Raw genomic sequence first — 5,954 nt, forward strand, 5'->3', positions numbered from 1 at the left:
TTCAGGTACCACAATTCCTGGATTCAGATCATCCAAACTGCCCTATAGAATTCAACATATTAAACATGATTGCTTTAAACTCAAAATGTGCAACTTGAATTTCAGGTGCCACGATTCCAGGATTCATATCATCTAGTATCGGATTTAAATGATCACAAATAACGGGGGCCTATCAGTAGGTCCAATATTTTGTAATGCTTCGGCATTCTGATTACCATCATCTTGACCAATACCCTGGTTTCCAATTTGATACATATTTTCTCGAGCACGTTGAGCACGTTTCTTTTGTCTAAAGAGTCTTTCACTCTCAGGTTCTATTGGTTTCAATGGCTCGTCAGAATGTCTTCTAGGCATACACAAAATAAGCCTGAAAAAGAAAAAAAATATAAAGTAAACTATACAAAAATAAAGAAGAAAAAATAAAATGCTCTAGCAAAACTAATTAACTTCACGTTGCCAATCCCTCGCAACGGCGCCAAAAAAACTTATTGTGTGTTGTAAGTACTATAAAATTATATGCAAATAATGTGCAAGTATACACAATCACTCAAGTAATAAAGTGATGAGTGAGTATCGTCTCCATAGGGATTGGTGGAAATTACAAAGTTTAACCAAAGCAAAGAACTGCTCTATCTAAGTATAGTTAGTGATGATATATACCAATGGAGAATGTCACGGCAATGAAAAGTGTATGTTGGTGGATATGGATTAGTAATATGATGTGGTAACAGATGAAAATGTAGTGGCAAAGAGTAGATTATAATTTTGAAAATGATAGAAATGTCAAGACAATGAAAAACGGTAAGAACAATAAATAAATGATAGTTAAGTGTGCTTCTCGGGCCACCAATGTTCGATCAAAGTCTCGGCACACCTTGAAGCCACATGCAAATATGGTTGGAAAAAGCCCGGATTGCTGAAGATATATCAACATCCGCGGATGCGGATCTCTCGAAGCATCCCACGCTGACGAATACTCCGTTCTTCTTTCGGCCGGAGTTCGATCGACAAAATTTGGACGTTGTCAAGGCACAACATGTCTTCTTAGGAAGCCATTTTCGGGATTTTCACAAAAAGTTAGATTTTTATAATTTTTTTAGATTTAGGGTTTGATAAAAAAACCAAACCCCTATTTATAACCCCAATTCCAATGGCTATAATGCAAAAATCCAGTGAAACTCGTCATCTTGAGGTGATTAGTTCCAAGTGACCATTGTACAACTACCCGTTGACCAACTAGTTTTTTGAATTCAAAGGAACTCGTCACCCTGAAGTGATGAGTTACTCTATTTTTATAAAATTTCTAATTTTTATTTTTTTAAATAATAAAATAATAATTTTTTAACAGACTCATCTCCTTAACGTGACGATTCTACTTAAAATAATAAATTAGTGGCCCTCATGGGACCCACTCATCTGGGTATATTAAAAATCAATTTTTCAAGGAACTTGTCACCTTGAAGTGAAGAATTCACCCGCCACTGTAGAAAATGCCGTAGATCTCTAATTAAAATATAAGGATGGGTAAACCCCTAATATTTTTTTATCTAAAATCCCTATTGGGCCGAAAAAGCCAAGCTTTTGGCAATGACAAATTTTTGTTGTACGTAAAATTTAGGCTCAGCATCTGCCAGTTGCAAGAGAACACCTTTTGCAAAATCTGTAGCTTCTGCACATTCGACTTGTTCTTCAGCACCAACTTCTTATGGGTGATTCTAGAGCAACATTACCAATTTAATTGGAAAGCAACTATTAATTATTGGTTTTAGATCACAGAGTTCTACCCCACAAAAAGAAGAAAAATCTATAGGCATGAGACACATATGGTCCACATGAAAAAAAAAGTTTGACATAAAACACTTTACACATGTAAAATACAAAATACAGGGAAAAAGGAAAAGGAGCCCGACATAAAATGAAAGCGGAAAATAGCTACAAAGTTCTTCGTCTTGGCGCCTAGATGCCCCCGGAAACATTAATATACACAACAACTTCACGAGGGTCGGAGCCAAAACAAGCTCATCATGACTGTCAACAGCCTTATGATCAAACAACATCATCTACAACTACAACTACAAGAAACAACAATAGAATAACCTCTATCAACTGCATATGACATGCAGTTAATTATGATGCTCTCGAGCTAAAAACATATGAAGCGGTAAAGGATATAACAATGAATAAGTATTCTCGTTTTTCTACACTTCCTCGCGGCTTGTACTCTTCAAGATGTTATACTTGCAGAGAGGGCAAGTAGCATTGATGTACAACCACTTGTCTACACAGGCACAGTGAAAATGGTGACTACAATGAAGTTCCCTTAGCTCCACTCCGTCATCATAGGCAGAAAGGCAGATGCAACATTCCTACGTATTAACAAGGAATCAATATCAGTTGGGCACTAGACTTAAATTAGAAAGACTCGTGCAAATGGAATTATTACAAACACAAGCCGAGCTTCACATCATATTGGCTCCAACTTCAGAAAAGGCAAATCACAGGAGGAAGGAAAAGGGAAATAAACAGAATAAAAAAACAAAAACAATGAGATCAGATTACTGCATCATCTTCGGGAAGAACACATTCCAACGGAGAATCTGTACCACATTCAGTCATTATTCCCCCGACAGGTCCTTGGACATAAGCAGCAGATTTCTCGTCATCGACAATTTTTAGAATCTTGAATTTTGATAACTGATCAATGTCTTCCTTGGAAGCTCCCTCCTGATGCAAGTGGTCATATGAAACAAGTAAAATGAATGGTATGCTAAAACAGAACAAAAAGCCTAAAAATTTCCTAATAAATCTATTAACTGCCAAGAGCTTTATAACCTGCATAAAAATGCTTAACTGAATCTTTTCAGATAAATGCAGACTTTTCTTTAGAAGTACTAAAAGCATGGTCATCAAGTAAATTTTAACATTCAAATTTTGCATCAAATTGAAAGCTCACTATTATATCATATCAACTTTCTGAAAACAAACTTCTATCAACTTCATTTTAAGTGAGATAAGACAATTATCTAAGTTGAACGACATTCATGTACAATGCTCACAATTCAAGCAAGGACTTTCCAATGTATCTAGTTGATTATAAGTCCACTTCAAATTGTACCGATCTTGTTTACCTCCATTAAGCATCCTATTGCAAACCAGATACTCGATCATGAAATGCACAGATACATATTACTGAGGCATTTACAATCATGATAATCTTACATGCAGCGGGATGAAAGTTACCTGATCTGCCACAGCATATAAGATTGCAATAATACATGGAAGACAGCAGCAAACAGCAATGCCAATGACGCATGCCAGAGCAACGCAGAAAACAACAAAGAACACATCAAAACCGAGAAAAATTATACAAAGCCTGCAAAGAAAATTGCATTAAAAGTGTTGTGATACAGTTACAAGGGAAAAAAAGACTTCAAACAACAAAAAGGTAGCAGAAAAGAATGAGATAAGAGCTAACCAATAAAGCTGAGGTGAGCTACGTGCCATTGCATGGCCACCTATAGATACCAAGTAGAACCAATAATCCACCAGATGAATGAAAACATTGCATTTGCAGATTCCAGATGCTTTGCAACGATGCTGAAAACATCAATTTAAACTGATTAGACACTAAGTGTAGGTATGTAGTATCATATATAACTTAAGCTGCCTACAACTGTTGAGGTTAAATATATCCAAGAGCCAAGATAATCTATTAATAAACAGCCAGACATGACAAAGATCATAATAAATTTATCAAACACTTCACATGTCAAATGAATAGACTTAAAGGTGAATTACCTGTTCGTATAACTTAACCGAGTGACAAAAAAAATGAAAATACCAATCTCATCAAATACCTAATGGCAACATGTTCTGGGTTGAAGTGAAATGGTGCCTAAAGCAAAATTTATCAAACTTCCAAAATGGCTAATGAAAAAACAATGTATGTACCTCTCAATATATACATCCTAATTCCACAAATTAACCAATAAAAAGCAAGAGCTAAGGGGTGATCTAAAACGATCATTAACTTCATTAACTTCTCTAAACCATCAAATACCAATATAGTTCTTAGAATCGAATAATTGTATACCTGCCACCATTCTCTTCCAACTGGGATAACGACACGTACTGCTCTGAACGCACCCTCGATCCTGGGCTCAAAAACCTTTCCTCCCCCGCATTAAACGTTCTGTACTCCGCGTTCTGTCGCCTCCTTCGCCGTTTGTACTCCATAAAAACGCAAACCATATTCAAGAAACACTGGAAAGCGTACCCAATTATCCACAACCCCAGTGGCATCTCCGGACTCTCATCTCTGCTCAAAACCAAAACACCAATCGCCACCAACACAAACGCTAAATTCCAGATCATATCGAGGATGACGACGGACTTTGAATACGCCCAATCGCTCTGTCGCTCCTCGAGTTGCTCGGCGGCCGTTTCTCGAACCAACATGGACGGCTCACGCATCATCCTCCGGCTTCTGGCACGGCGCAGGAACCGAGCCGCGTCACGGAGGCTCTGGCGACGAACGGTTCGGCGAGAGGAGGATTTGTCCTGTGAGGCGCTGCTTGTCGATGACAGAAACGGCGTCGTGTCCAAAATGTCTTCAGAGGAGGATCGGTTTGGGATCGTCGAAGCCATCCTTGGGATTTCTCAATAACAAATTCGTAAAATGTTTTGAATGACAAATAAAAACCATTGGATTTTCAAATGGCTAATTCAGTTTTTATGCCACCAAATATAAAATAGGTATTTTTTTCATCAATTGTTTAGGGAATTAGGATGTGTTGGGGCTCGTGGAATGTTGTTTGATTTTATCATTGTTGTCGTACCAATTATTATTCTGGGAGTATTTGATTAAATTGGTACTGTTTATTTTTGTAGAGGTAAAATGTCTGTAGTCTGCGGATTATATCTGTAGTCTGCGGATTACATCTGTAGGTATCTGCACTAAAAGAGGTGGATCAAAAGTCTGCTGTCTGCAAGAATAATATTGTTTATTTTTTAACTTCTGCAAACTGTTAAAATAAACTGAAATATAAAATAAACTGATTTTTTAAACTTAAAAGAATTTAACAATACTGAAATTTAAATAATTTTAATTTTACAATACTAAAATTTAAATAATCTATACAACTGCAATAATAAATTTTTTTAAAGTAAATCAATCCCATATTTTGCATTAATTGCTCTGTAATTTCATCTCGTAGCTGAGTCAATCATGGTTTTTTTAGGCGATAGTTTTTGGTTTAATATTCTTTGAAGAGGTTGGAAGAGTTTTGAAGACACAAGACCACGTCTGCGCCAAGAAGAGGACGCGCAGACGTTTTCAGAGCTACTGTCTTCTAAAAAACAAATGGTCTGCGAAGCCCAATGTCTGCGCGTGGTCTGTGCAGAGCAGACATAAGAGCTTTGGAGACCTTTTTTAGAAAAACAAACAACACATTAGAGTTATTTGAATTAACAAGTCATATTTTACAATTAAAAGTTAACTCGAAATTTTTATAGTTGAGTTGAGTCAAATTTATTTTTTAAGTTTGTATTTAAATTTAATCATAAATATTTATAATATTATAATATTACTCGACTCTAATTTAAATAGTATTCTATAATCATATATACGATACAAATATATTTTTCATATACGATAATCATTAGGAATGAGATTACTAAAATGTTACATTACTTAACACATTATGGAATTGTTATATTATCTTGTTTGGTTGAAGGAATATAAAATAAAAAAAAATATATATTTACTAAATTGTTCTTTGATATATAGTTTTTTTAAAGAGTTAAATTATCAAAATATTTAAATAAAAATCTATAAAAAAATATTTTTTATTATTTATAATTTATATATTTTTAATAAAATTTATATATAAATTACTTAATATATATATATATATATATATATATTTTAAAATTTTTATTTCTTTAAAAGTATA

General features: G+C 34.8%; 1 pseudogene; it reads right to left on the bottom strand.

The window, feature by feature from the left end:
- Positions 1-1,962: 1,962 nt before the first annotated feature.
- LOC120199324 lies at positions 1,963-4,662 on the bottom strand (annotated as a pseudogene).
- Between the last annotated feature and the right edge of the window lie 1,292 nt (positions 4,663-5,954).

This window comes from Hibiscus syriacus, unplaced genomic scaffold (genome assembly GCF_006381635.1).
Source record: "Hibiscus syriacus cultivar Baekdansim isolate YM2019G1 unplaced genomic scaffold, ASM638163v2 tig00005406_pilon, whole genome shotgun sequence".
NCBI classification, from domain to species: Eukaryota; Viridiplantae; Streptophyta; class Magnoliopsida; order Malvales; family Malvaceae; genus Hibiscus; species Hibiscus syriacus.